Source organism: Falco rusticolus, chromosome 20 (genome assembly GCF_015220075.1).
Source record: "Falco rusticolus isolate bFalRus1 chromosome 20, bFalRus1.pri, whole genome shotgun sequence".
NCBI classification, from domain to species: domain Eukaryota; kingdom Metazoa; phylum Chordata; class Aves; order Falconiformes; family Falconidae; genus Falco; species Falco rusticolus.
Genome location: NC_051206.1, coordinates 3,380,401 through 3,394,215, shown reverse-complemented (window position 1 = coordinate 3,394,215; position 13,815 = coordinate 3,380,401).

Sequence of the window (13,815 nt, the reverse complement as noted above, 5' to 3'; positions counted from 1 at the left end):
CCCTCACCCCTGACCCCAGCCCCCCCCAGCATGGCGAAGGGGACGTACCTGTGTGCGTGCGGATGGGAGGCATCGCCTCTCGCCTGCCAAAGCACGTGTGCGCCGCGCCGAGCCCGTGCAACACACCCCGCGCCTCACGTAGGCACATGCAAATACCCTCCCGGTGCCTAAAACCTTATTCCTGCCTTCTCTTCCCCTCACTGACACAATGACATGAATAAAACCACACGTTCATAGCTCAGCCTTCAGCACAGTCTGCCTTTTACTGCTTCCCAGCGAAGCTCACGAAACAATTTTTTTAGGTGTTCGGTTGCCGTCCATCCCCCCCCCCCCCCCAATCCAATCCTGTTTTTCAGATTTCATAACGGGAGGAGGCACCCTAATGCTCGATTTAATCTTCATTTTAATAGGCACATAATGAGGATTAACACACTGGAGAACTGATTATCCTGTATACCAGAGACAATTTAAGGCTCTGAGTATTTAAGGGATGAAAATATAAGCGCTGGTATTAAGCCTCAGAGCTGAAAGGAAATCAGGAAGGTGCATGGAGAGAGAAGATTTATAGATAAAAAGTTACTAACTCCTGCAGCTTAGAAGAAGTTGGAAGATTTAGATATCAGGCATTACTGATCAGAGCTTCTTTTGGCTCTTGAGCATGTTTGATTCCCCCTCAGCCATCCCCACAATCTTTTCTGCCAAAGGAAAAAAAAAAAAAATAATCCCCTCGTATCTGTGGTGCCAGGCAAGGAAAGGCAGCTCGAATAGACTCACAGATCCATCCAGATACAGAAATTCTGTTTGCATGAACCGATTCTACAGATTTCATTTCAGTGGAGGTGCAAAACCCCCCCCTCGTCCTGTGGGCATTCATTCAGGGTTGTGTGCGGCTAAATTTAAAAAAGTCAATAAGGAAGCAATTTAAAGAAAAACAGAAGTAGCCTCTTCCTTAGTGGAGCTCCAGAAACAGTGTCCGCTGCTTTACCTCATCCCTGCCTTTTTTTTTTTTTTTTTTTTTTTTTTTTTTTGCCTAGGTTTGACAGCTCGGAGTGTGACAACGGGGCAGCTCCAGGGTCCTCGCCCCATCCCCGAGCTCTGATTTCTCTTCCCAGAAGGAGCTGATGGCTCGGTGCGGGCTGCTCAGTCCCCGTCCCCTTGGCATGGTTGGTGTCAGCTTCGGCTGGAACAGGAACAGGAGCGGAGCGAGGTTGTGCTCCTGCCTTGGGGTCAAAAGAACAGCTGTGCCAGATGTTCCAAGAACATTCAAAAAAGCACTGAAACAGAAGGGTTTCGAGTTTCGGCTTTCGGCTCAGTTTGGTGACACCGAGCCAATTTCATTAAGTAAATAATAATAATAAAAAAAGTAAATAATAAAAAAAGAAAAAAAAAAGAAAAAAAAAAAAAGAGAGAAAAAAAAAAAGCAGCAACCCTGCTGTGGTTTCTCTGCTTAATAGGACGGGTCCAGTCTGCAAGTGAGAATAATCCCATAGGGTTTGATTCTCATTAAATCAAAGGCAACTCTGGCATTGACTTCAATGGGGGATGAATCACCATTCTATCTAAGTCCTATTTGGAGTGGAAGCATTGTATTTTCCACAAAATTGAATTTCAAACTCAAAGCCCAATTTCTCCACCCCTTCACCCCCAAGGTGAACATTCCTACTTGTCTTTTTTAATGTTGCAGGCTGAACTGTAAGTAGTTTGCAAAACAAAACAGGTCGCCCTGGCCCTCTGAGCACGTATACCTCCTGATTTGAGTCCAAGTGTAAGGAAAAATTAGTAGCAAGTAGTTCCTATAGATACTAAAATCCTTCCAGCACATTTTCTGTTCTTTTTCATATCGTTATCCCAGGGCTGATTTACTCCTCTGAGGACATATTTAGTGTCTGTACCTGCCCTTTATTTTCAGAGCAACCTGTTTTAATTACACACGGCAGTAACAGGAGCTCAGCTGTAAGATGAGGCTCAGCTTGGTAATGGGAACAGGCACCAGGATCCCGTGCGATATGTTGGATCAGGACATGTGTAAACATTAGAACAGCAGAAAAAACTCATCGAGCCTCCAAAAAGACCCTGGGAAGGCAATACCTTTATAACTGCTCTGAGAAAGTGGGAAAACGAATGCAGGAGTGAAGGACCCACACCGAATCGCAGTCAGATTTGGCAGGAGACTTGTACAAGCAAATTTCTGCATGAGCCATTGGAGTCCTTTGGTACCAGAGCATGTTTGCATGACTTATTGTGCATGCTGAAGGCACCAAGAGCTGCAAAATCCCCCTGTGACTCCCATTCCTCACTGGCTGGTGATGGTGGAGGAGCTGGGCTTCTCTCTCGTACTCTGGCTTTTAATGGGAGAAAGAAGCAACCAGCGCATGAATCATTGAGATTGTACGAAGATCGGTGGTTCGCCCATGCCATGGTCATGCCTTGAAGACTTGTTAGAGGGTTTAGGGACACAAGAGACTGTTATTGTTACAGCACAAGCTTTTTCCCTAAAAATCTGCCTCCTGTTGTGAGCTAATAGCTGGCCTATACCCTGGAGATCTCACCAGAAGAGGGGAAAAAATCCCCAAAAATAAAAACCTGGAAGGAGTTCCACGAGTCATTACCAAAGGCTGGGTATAACCTGCTGGAAAAATTTTCTCTGTGGCTTAGCTGGCAGGTTAAACGCCGCCCTGGAGTAGGAGGGTTTGTTTCCTGGCTGATCCATGTAAAGAGAAAAAAAGGCGTGTGCTGTGAGCCCCCCGCGGGCTGTCCCCCCCTTTCCATTTCCATTCAAGTGATGCCATTAAATCGCACAGTACCTGCTATTGTACCGCTCCGAGTCTATTCCCAAGGTGTAAAGATTTTTGTCCAACCTCACTAAGAAACATCGGGGAAAAGAAAAGAACAAAAACAAAAACAAAAAAAAAAAAAAGAGAGAGGGGAACCTAAACTCCATCACCCCCCTGCTTCATGCTCAGCTGCTCCCCGGCTGGGACCCCCTGGAGGGCAGCAGCCCCCCCCCGCCATTGTGTAACTCAATGCCTGCCCACCTTGCAGCCCCCCCTTGCCCAGCACAGGACCCCTCCATTCGCTCTGCTCTGGAGGGACGTGAGCAACTGCATCACCTCGGGAGTTAGCAACGCTCGGCTGCTTCGTCCCCGCACGTCTGCTCCTTCCCAGCAAAACCAACCTCGCCTGCCGCCGTGGCGGTGACACTTGGGCACACACGTAGGCAGCCACCCCACCCTGCCCTCGCCGCTCGGCACGCTGTGGGGAGCTCTGCTCCCGCGCCAAAGGGATGGCTGGAAGGAGCCACCGCCGCCGCTGCCGTGCGGATGGGGTAGGCTCGGATGGAGCGGGACCCCTGGCCGCCCCGCCGCAGCTTTGAACCTCATGGGAAACGCTCCGTGCGCTGCAGGGATCAGCCCCGCGCTGTCTGGAGGCCTTGGTGGCTCGCCAGCCGCCTGCGCACAGCCCGCTGGACCAGCTCCTCAACAGGTGTACATTAGTATAACCGCCGGCTTCAGCATCAGCCCTTCATCTGTGCCATTACTCTGATGCGTCACCGCATGCTGCCTGGATGCGATTTCCCCATCGCGGAGTTATAAACCAGGAGTAGCTTCAATTACACTGACAGTATAAAAGCAAAGTAAGGGAGAGGCTAAGCAGAAACCTTTTAATTTGCTTAGCCCAAATGAATCAAACCCTGGCTGCACCGGTGCAAGTGATGTCAGAACTCGTTCCAAAAGGGCAGGATACAATTTGAGAGTTACCTGGGTGTCTGCCCCGACAAAACCACTTGGCTCTGTCTGCAGGCTTTGGCCTCCGCTCCATAAACCTGGCAACAACAACAACAACAACGACAACCGCCCTGCTCAAAATCTTCTCGTTAAACAAAGGGATTTAATATCTCAGGGGTTTATATGCAAATAGTCAGAATAGGTTTCACTGGGTCGTGACCGCCGTATGTTTAAGGTACGATCCTTTAATCCCCAACGTAATGTTGCAACTATTGCCTTCTGCTGCGTTTGAGTTAATCAGAAACATAAATGAAGGCAAGTGAAAGGTCTTCTCATATTACTGTACTAAATTTATTCACTTCACACAATTTTTTTTTTTTTTTTTTAAAAAGGGAACTATGCATTTCAGTATATATTTACTGGGATTGTTTTGTATCTTGTAAATGCAATGCATGATGAAAAGTGATTACTAATAATAACCTGGTATTACTCCTAATCCTATGCTCTAAACCCTGACTGCCTCCTTCAACGGGATTTTGATTAAAACCAAATGCACATCACACATCAGATCCATAAAGAACTTTTCAGCACTCCATTCCCGGTACCTCGGCCTGATCCAGGCAGTGAAAACACTCATCTCTGGAAGGTGGAAAAGCCCTTTAAAGGCACTGCTGTGGCAGGCTGACAGCTTTACCTCACTCTAACCAAACATGGATATCCCTGGCTTGGGACAGGATTTGTACCTGAAAAACGGAGTCAGAAGGTTTTTTAATCCTTCCATTCAGCAGGTAGACGTGCTGGTGCCAGCCCCAGCCCAGGGGAGGTACAGAAACGGCCCACGGAGGCGAGGAAGTTGCATTTACACACGACAATATGCTCTGGCAGGTTATCCCACACCATGCTGATGAGTAATGTATTTTGGAGGATGCCCGTGGAGACAGAACGCCAGGTTTTGCACGCAGGGACAGAGCTGTTCACCTGAAGTAAAAGCCATCAGAGCTCCGAGGTGCTGGCCTAGATGAAGAGGGGGAGGAAGCCCCTCAACATTTTACAGCGCTTGGACATCCAGCCCATTTACTTTCCACCCGGCAGCCAGGGGGACGATCCCAAATCCCCAATTCTTTTGACTGCGACAAGAGTTAATCCCAAACCCGACTGTGAGGGGCTCTGGGTGAGACCTTTTCTCAGGGGTTCCCACCGCAACAGCCTTTGCCAGAGGCACCCCCCTCCCCTCGCACTTGCAAGAAGTGTTTTTTCCCTCCCCCTGCTCCAGAGCCTGATGACACTAGCAAATATCCAAATAGTTTCTTGCAAAGGCTTGCCTTAACCAGAAAGAGGATCTCTCATTAAAGCATAAAATTAAACACTTCAGAACAAAGATATTGGCACATTAATATGGAGATTCTGCCTCACAGCTCCCCCCCCCCTTCTCCTTTCATCAAAATGCATTAGCCCTTCATGTGCAATTTGCATTGGAAAGCGTAGGAGCCACATAGCATTAACAGCTGTGAAATTGGTGTCATTCTTAAAGGTTAAAATAAACCCAGCTATTCTCTAAAGCTGCCAAACATTTCTTTGCAAGATCTATGGCCAGAGCCTTCATGAATCATGAATTTGCTTTTTTTGTGTGCTGTGGAAGGATCCTTGGGAAGCTCTTTCCCCTGTTTACAGGCAGGCAGGAGCATCCCCTGCTCAGCCTTTTGCAGGGCGACCTCAGCACTAGGTGTGAAATAAGGCAGGCAGGAATCAGCCAGCAATATACATTTCAATTTGCACAGCAGCTCTTAAAAAAAAAAAAGAAAGAACAACAACCAAAAAAAAAAAAAAAAGGGAATGACATGGCAGCCTCCTCACTCTACTCTTGAGAAAGTCTCTTGAAACTTTTCTAGCCAATAGTTACTGGAATTTGTTTTGCAAGAGGGTCATTTTGTATTTTTTCTTTTTATTACCATAACAAGTCACAGATCCTAAGGTTAGTATATTAAATATTCTGGTTACCGTACTGACAAGAACATTTAACGTGAGAATCATTCTTTCCCCCTGATTTTTCAGAAGCTGGAAAGATTATTCTCAGGGTAAAAGTACTAATTGCCACGACCTAAGTAACCCAGCGCCTTGTTAGGTAGGAGGACCCAAGTGAGCAGAGCACGATTCAAACCACGTAGAAGTGACGGGGGAGGCTCCCTGGGGACTGTGGCCTCTGGTCTCTGCTAACTTGCAGCCGATGCGACCCCAGAGCTGCTGAAGGTCCCTTGGAACCACATCTCCTGGCTTTTGGGCTAGTCAAAGCCCAGCCCACCCGATGCTTCTTGTCCCGGTTCCTGCCCCGAAACATCCCTATGTAATACCTGTCTGTCACAGTAGAAACTTACGCAGGGTAATTTTTAGAAGACAAGGACCAGGGAAACTTTTCATATTTCGCCCGAGGTCCCACATCAGCCATACAGCCATTCTTCTTTTACGGACCCTGACAAAACCCACCGGCTCTCGAGGTATCGCCCATAGCCTCACTCACCTCAAGCTCAAGCTCAACCGCAACGCCTGTGCTTCAAATACCCTCAGAAACATCACGATTTCATATTTCTGAGGCTAACCGGAGGGCAAGGCAGCACCACCCACCTCTCTCCCCTCCAATCCTGCCCAGCCAGCGGCGGTGCTTTTGCACCCTCCCTTTGCCACCCTTCACCCCTCTGAACCCCTACTGGCAACGCAAAGCCACTGGAGCGTCCCAAGCCGGGGCTGAGCATCGCGTTCTTTCCAGTTCAGCTGGGAGGTGAGATCCAAGTGGAAACAGGCCTCGAACAGCTTGTTCCCAACCCTGCTCTGCCTGCCGCCCCTCCGCAGCGCATGCGATCCTCCCCATCTGCCGCTTTGGATGTTAAACCCTGAACGTTGCTAAATAAGTCGGGCTGGGAAGAGTCGCGTGTATTGTCTGGCTGAAGTTCACGGCGGGTTGGCCTCCGAGGGAGACGATGATGAACTTGACAGCACAGTTTGGGCAGCGAGGAAGGCTGGGGTTTGCAAAGCAGCAAGTCAGCATCTCCCAGCCCCTGCTTGCCGTCTCCTTCGGCATGTTCGGCTCGACCGGCGCGTTTCAGTGCTACACCTCACACCTACTTTTGCAAACGAGCAGGAAAAAGCAGCAGGGAGCTGTGAATAATGTATTGTGGTTTCCAAGATGATCTCCCCGCACCCTCTTTTTTTGATCAAAACCGAACTGAAAATAGAAGAGGAAAAGGGCTTGCATAAATATCTGACAGCTGCTCCGAGCTTTCTCGCTAGAGTGGTAACCAGCAGAAGAGCTAAGAACCTGATTTTTAAGCTTAGTCAGAAGCTCTGTTTCGGCCCACTTATTAGGAAAAGAAACAGGAGAAGGTGTTCCCAAGGCAGCTAGCCAAGTGAGGGCTAGGGATGGAGAGAAAGAAAGAAACTGGAAGCTAGGGAGCAGACCGAAACGAAAGGGAAAAGGATACAGGACACTAAGGGTGACAGCGTAGAGAAAATCCAAGGCTATCCTCCACCTCCAAGGAGGATTTATGTATGTGCCATGGGAAATTCCACCTCCTCCTGTTTCCTAACTGGGCACGCAGTTATACAGAAGAGGTCACAGTGTCCACAGTTTTAAAACAGGCTCTTGCCTTTTCCGTACCGTTCAGTAGAAGAGAGAGGAAAGCAGACAATCCAGAACGGAGTTCCGAACATCTGTATCACGTCAGGGCGAACGGATGAGTTTTAGGGAGCCTGCAAAGGTGAAGGGAGAAGTCGTCCTCTCCCAGCAACAATCACAGCATCCACATCCTCGGTTCAGTTCGCTTCCCAGCGACTCCTTCCCAACCAGCTATGGAAAAGTAGAGACATCACTAAACGGGACAATCAATTTCCACGGCCGATAACAGCCTGGCCGGCAGCGTGTTATCTTCTGAGAGAACAATCCCTTTGTAGTCCTAAATTAAGATTCGTCTTCCAGATTGCAGTTGCATCAGATGGAAACTAAAACCAGAGCAGCCACAAATTGATTGTCTTTTCTAATTGTCACTTATCTGGTGCGCAGCCATAAGAAGAAGCATCTTAAAGGCCTCATATGAACTGGGAACTTGCCCCAGTTCAAACCTAGACTGGGAGATTTAAGCTGGAGGTTTCTGGTTTACATCTCCCAGCACAGCAGCTTTGTCCATGGCAAACACCTAAACGCCAAGGATACTTTTTCTGGGAAACTGCATCTTCTTAGCTCACAGTTTTAAATTTGAATAGAACAAAGCAGATCTTTTATCCCCACGTGACAGTTGGGAAACCAATACGGCGACTTTAGGCCTGATCCACAAACAGATGGCCAACAGCAAGAAGCAAGCCTCTCAACTAGACCGTAAAGCAAAAAGCAGGATTTTGGTCCGGCTCTGTCTATACTAAGCAAGTCAGGATAATGCCCACAATCCTCATTTCAAGATCAACAGAATTTAATCCTGCATGCTTTTCATTCAACAATTCGAGACTGGGCTCTACATAAAACAAAAAAATCCACCACGAAGAAAAAAGCCCAACCCAACCCATAAAACAAAACCAAAAACTCCCTCCAAACCACTAAGTTAACTAAAACTTAATTCAGTTTATGAAGCCTGCCCTGATTTTCAAACCCATCCTTAACAATTTTAGTCTGGTTTAACAAGGTGACGTTTCCACAGACAGGCTGGATGTGCATGGGTGCGTGCCCATTGCTGACCGTTTTAATTGTCTGGGCACCTTCAGCTGCATTCAGTGGGGGCATCAACACCTCAGAGCTCCCCATCACCTCTGTGAGTTGTTAGAAAAGGACAGTTGTTAGAAGAAAACCCTAAAATCCACTGAAAACCGACCGCATCTGACCACCCCTCACTGGGTACCAGCGACTCCAAGGGGGAGGGAGGGGGAAGGGAGATGTACAAATGCCCCAGTTGTGGGAAATGCTTCAATCGCAATTAACAATTGCCCACAAGACACAAATCTGTGGGAAACCAGACTTTGTTAATCCCTGCGCTCAAGGAAATACTTATTCGTACGCTGAGGAAGGGGCCCGTTTCCTGCCAGCTGCCTTCCCATTGCAGGGACCCAGGTGGGTGGCTCCGGCCACCGCTGCTCAGGACCCCCGTCTGCCCCGTGGCAGCACCCAGCCACTCACCAGTTGCTCATTTAAGACTGAAATCTTTAAGAGCTGGCTGGACAAGCTAGCCAAGTAATTCGAAGCTTCACCTCTTGTGATAGGGAAGACACGGCTGGACAAAGCCCGAGACAACTGGAAACCAACCCGCGCTGGTCAGAAAGCAGGGCTGAAGGACTGGATAGATTTTACCGTCATCTGTATCCTCCCTCTTATACCTTTTGGCCAAATTGGTTGAAAATTCCCACTCCCCTCCAACCTTCCCTGTCCTTCACTACAGTAACCGTGCTTTTGAGCTGGTGGCAAGGCTTTGAAACTGGGGAACCATCTGTGGGGCTACAGGACAATTTGGCTGGTGCCCAGGTTGCCCCAAATTAAGACAATTGCTCCGCAGCGACCGCTGCAATAGCTACCCAAGAGCTAATCCAAAGAGCTTTGAAAAGCTTTTAGCAATCTTATACCAGGAAGCTCCTGATTTATTTTTTTAGCTGAGATTGTCTCTCTTCTTCAGGAGAACTTCTTATGGTGTGTGATAGGTGTTTGCAGGTATTATTGCGAGGGATTTCGGAGCTGCGCTGAAAGCCTCCTGCTTATCAGATAGGGCTTATGAGAGAGAACATGGTCTGGAATAGTAAGTGAAAACTGCTTAGATCTTTTCCAAAGATCACAGGCAACAAGTCTGGTCTCACTTGAAAATGCTCACGACAGCCTGGATCCAGAGTAGCAAAGAGCTCCACGATGAAGGCTAGCTGATTAACAGCACTTAATAGCTGGCTAAAAGAGGTATGGGTGCAAGGATGTAATTCAGAGTCCGTGCATGTCACAGAAATTGAAATTTTTTTTCCCCCGGGGCAGGTATGCTGTTGGGGCTACTCCTGGAGCAACAGTGTAGCCCAAAGTAGCGAACAATAGCTGGGGGAGGTAGGGAAATCAAGGCAGGAAGCTTTTGAGAATGCTCTAGTTCTAAAAATAGCCTGGAGTTTTGGTTATTTTAGTGTACAATGCCACCAGGCAGCCAGCTCACGCAGCAAAATCTGCAGAATCATTCCCTCCACGCCAGCTCGGCACTTCAGTATGGCTTCCGGGAATAAAAGTGCAAATTTGGGCAAGGATGCAAAGAATGCAGAGTCGCTCAGCGACCCGGGTTACGAGCAGCGGCCAAAGGCCCTAATGGAGGCACAGAATCCCATCTAAATATATAGGCAGAACCTGAGAATAGCCTGTGACAGCCCCGCTCCCAAAGCCCACTCCAAGCCCTCGGAGAGCCCCTCTGCCTTCGGCAGGCTCTGGGTCATGCCCCGTCCATACCGAAGGGCATGTTAAATCGGGTTTACAATAGCCCTTTTCCATCCGAGCCGCCCAACGGGCGGGCAACGCCTCCAGGAACCTATTGACTTTTCAGAGGCTACAAGAATAAAATTACAATTTGGAACCGAAATCTCCGCTGCGACCGTGATGGAGACCAGAGCTATTTAGGGATTAGATTAACACAGAGACTTTATGAAGCATCAGCTGTACGGCCGCTGGGAGTGAATCAGCAGGCTGTTAGCCTGGGGACCAACTGCTAATTGAAAAGGGGGAGGGGGGTGGGTGGGGGAAGAAAGGCTGGAGTTTCATATCTAATGGTTAAATACGTTTCAGTTGCTGGTCCAAACTGTTCAAAGGGTTTGCCAGACTTGTGCCTGCCTTCCCATCCCCCGCCCCGGCAGCCTTTTAGCCTCAGCTTCCTCATTAAAAGGGCTGAATAGAGCTGCACTTGTTACACGTTTCTGCCTGCAAAGGCAGCATCAGCCTCAGCATCCAGGCAGCCCCGCTCCCTTCCCAAATTCAGCCGCAGGGTCTTTACCTGTGTGGCAAAAGGCTTCTCCTTATAGCCAAACGTCCCCTGATCTGGAGGGGACAGCTGTGACCCCACAGCCGTAGAACACCCTCTAACACCTATGGATACGTTGAACCCAGGGACCTGGGCACAGTGTCCTCACCGGAGTTAAATAATGTAAAATCTACAGGCTTAGGTTCACTGGTAGTCTACTGCGTTGGTGAGCTGCACTCTGCACTAATTACCTTTTTTTTTTTTTTTTGATTTATTATTATTTTTTATTTTAATGGGAAGCAAACTGGTGACAGCCCACACAGGACAGCGCATGACCAGGGGACCACCAGATGTTCCCTGGGTGACCCAGTAAGTGTCAGCGAGCAGTTAACATACCCACCTTCGCCAGTTATTAAACAAGGTGAGATTTTCAACACGGTTATGGTTAGAAATAAAAAAAGCACTAGAACAGGCTGTGAATTTCTGGGCAGGAGATGCCTTGCATAAAGTTTTTCTTGCAATATATTATGTAGCTGCCTGAAGTCTCTACGGGTTATATTAGAGCCCCAAGCAGTTGTCTGACAAATTCCTGGTAAACAAAGACGACAAAGCTGGAACTCAAGCTATGTGCAAGTCTATTTATGTTTGTTCGTTGCAAGTTATTTCTTTAGTAAATGTTTCCTGTTTAAGAAACATACAGATTTTTAGTCCAACATGCCTGCAACAAAATGCCCACGTACCCCTACGCAGAAAAAGCAATTGGCACTTCCAGGTTATCCTGGTCAGATCCAGCCCATCCCATATACGAGAGGTTCAAAATGCATCTTTAGGAGATTTTATCTTCAACATTTTTTTTTTTTTAATAAGAGAGGCCTAAGCAGGAGTTACTGCATTGAACATGTTTCCAGGAAATTGAAAGCATGCAACACCACAGAGTTAATCTCCCCGAGCATAACCCCTTTCCAATTAAGTTATTATATAAATGCACACTATGCTACTTAAACACACATAAACAATACGATATGGTAAGCACGTGTTACTGTTGAACGTGCAATAAAACTTGATTTTACCCTGTTTCCATTCATGTGTTGATCCAGTTTGCCTTTTTATTTCTAAGAGGATAAACACAAGCCCGACTGACAAGTTAATCTTTACCACACAGTGAAAAATTTGCGTCAACACAAGAAATGAAGAAGATAGTATGTTTTCTCCCTCCAACACTCAAATTTACTTCAGTAATGATGTCCCACAAACTTTTTTCGAGGGGAAGCCTTCCCTCCTCATTCTACAGAGTGGGAAGCTGATGCACAGATGTAACCAGAGTAAGATGAGGACCCAGGGAGTCTGGCCCCTGACTGCTCACCAGCAGATCAAAATCCTTTCCTAGAGGCATGAACAGAACTCCAGAGCCCCGTTCCCGGTCACTCATACTTAATTGCTTCATCCCATCTTTTTCCAAAGCAGGATCAGCCCTTTGGCATCCCAGCTTTGGCTCTCCTTCCCTCCTCGCCCTCACGACAGCACTCCTCATTGCTCTGGGAAATGCCAGCTGCCTCAGCCTTATCAATTCCAAAATCATCGCTGGTGACATTGGAAACAAAGCTGGTTTTGCATCCTCCAGCATATAAGATGCAACCCCTCCCACACGCACTTTTGTTCCAAGTGAGCTGGTATCTTGGGAGAAGAGACAGTTCTTCAGCACACCCCCCCCTGCCCCCAGCGCGTTTCTGTGGTCCCTGCTTCCTCCTGACAGAGGGGCATGAAGGGAGCAGGGGGGCAGCTCCGCTCTCTGCCTCTTCTCTCAAAGGCTTTGGCGGCTGCCGTCGGCAGGGCTGTGGTGAGCCACATACCGCTGCTTCAGTTCAAAGCATCTTTCCCGGGAGGATGGCCAGCAAGATCCCAAATTGAAACCACATACTTGATAGCTAGCACCCTAACGAGCTGCATCTCAAACTTAGCACATACTGGCTCATTTAAAAAAAAAAAAAAAAAAAGAAAAGAAAACTCTGTAGAAAGCTAGCGGGGTCCATCCTTGGGGGCCCACGCCAGCAGGTAGCTCAGTGCATTTATCATCGTAAGCTTTATCATCAGGTGGAAACCAACCACTTGCGGCACAGCACAGAGGCTCCTGCTTTACCAGCGTTTGGGGTCCAGAGAGTCCATGTCCTTCATCAGAAGGCCACCACAGTAGGAAAGATCTCTCCGTACAGAGCTGCAGGTGTTCTCCCTCTTGGGCAGGGCAGATTTTGGCAGTCAGGCCACTGAGCAGTGCGTGTGCGGTGGATGAAGATGGAAGCTTTTTCACCTAGTCGGTTCCAGAATCTTTTGAACTAAACCATAAAAAGCCTTTTTCATTTTTATCTAAGGTCTTCGGGAAATGTGCTGACAGAGGACAAAGCACAGGTGGCACACAAGGAACTCTCAGAGAAATGATTTCTGTTTTATGAGGTAGCTCTTTATAGAGCCGAGTGATGCAGGTACACTATGTGACATGCTGCCCTCACCCCTTCAAACAAAGCGGGGCTGGAGCCAAACGCCCCCTTCCTTGGATGCTGGCAGAGCAGCAACCTGTGTACCTACCCTTCAGGCAGAAGCAAGAGGGGCTCGGAGGAGCTGCGTGGTGATACGGGAGGTAGAAACCCACCAGCTGTGAATTTGAATGGAGCTGCTTTGCAAGAGAGCGGAGCGCTGCTGCTGCTGCATTTGGCTAGTCCCTGAGAGATTTTGCTGGGAAGGAGCATCTGTTTCATTTGGTGCAGTGCCCATCACCCCCTAAAAGACAGCATCTTGCAACCAGCCAGCACCGAGGGTGGTACAAAAGGGGACAACCTGCCACCAGTCGAAGGGAAAGGAGTGGGACCACCTCTCGGAGAACGGGGATGCTCTTGGCAAGGTGGGGAGGCGCGTGTTTGTGTCACCATAAACCCCCTTCCACCGACTTGAGCTGGAGGGATCATGGCAAAACAAAGCAAAACAAAGCAAAAGCCAAAAAGTAGCAGGACCACTAGGCAGGGCAGAAAACACGGAACTGTGCCTCGGTCTTCACCTAGACAAAGACGTGACCTAACAGCAAAACCTGTTTTTCCATTAGCTTTGTGTTGCGATGAACGTGCGAGCAATATCATTCCCTGCTCTACCTATTTCAT